This window comes from Mustelus asterias, chromosome 13 (assembly GCF_964213995.1).
Source record: "Mustelus asterias chromosome 13, sMusAst1.hap1.1, whole genome shotgun sequence".
NCBI classification, from domain to species: domain Eukaryota; kingdom Metazoa; phylum Chordata; class Chondrichthyes; order Carcharhiniformes; family Triakidae; genus Mustelus; species Mustelus asterias.
Window position 1 is genome coordinate 106812340 of NC_135813.1, and position 967 is coordinate 106813306.

Genomic DNA, 967 nt, shown 5'->3' on the forward strand with positions numbered 1-967 from the left:
CCTATACTGTGTTTAAGCAATACTGTACTGAAACATTTTTTTTAAAATCTGCTTTGAGCTAATGTTTTAATTTCAGACTCTGTTCTACAATGCACTATTATTAATGTAGGAGATTTGCTCTGATGGAGCCAAGTCTTCATTAAACAATAACTAATGCTCCTTGCGCACAAGTAAATATAATTGGACAGTCTTGGTAGCGGGCTTTTGACAATATTCTTTAAAGCAGGCTATCTTTTTCAATTATAATTGTCACAATTACCAGGAAAACTAAAATTTCACATTGTGTCCTTCATCAAGTTGATTTGTCATGAAGAAACCATAGAAGAAGAATTGGTGTATGTATGTAGAAGTAATAACTTGGCAAGAAAAGGGTACACTCCCTCTCAATGAAAGGGGATGTTTTAATTACCTGTGTAACTGTAGCTAGCATATGCTTTAACTGTAACGTATATATAAATGCAGGAATAGTTATGTACATATGTTGAAAGGCTGTGCAAATGATGTATTTAATAAAAGTATAGTATTTATACTAAGTGTTCCTTCTTTGTGTGTAAGGGAGAATATTGGAATATAATTTATCTGAAGCATATTTAAAAGTAACTTGTATAATTTAAAGTAAGTCAGTCCCAAATATTCTATAAAAACACCGATATACTTGATTTGCTAATACTATGACATTTTGTTTATTGAAAAGTATCACGTACATTTCTTGAATGAAGCTACCACGTAGTGGAATGGCATACAGTTTAGAAAAACTACGCTAATTTCTATTGGCTTGAGTACACCACTTTTGTGTACTTGATTTGATGTCTCTATTCCACAGCCTACACCTAAAATGCCATTTGTCTTGTCTAGACTAGATAATATATACGTAATTACTTGTCATCTTTTCAAACCTTCAGTGAATTGAAACAGAAATATAACTTGTGTCAGAAAACTGAAATTTTGTATAACACGCGATGAGTAA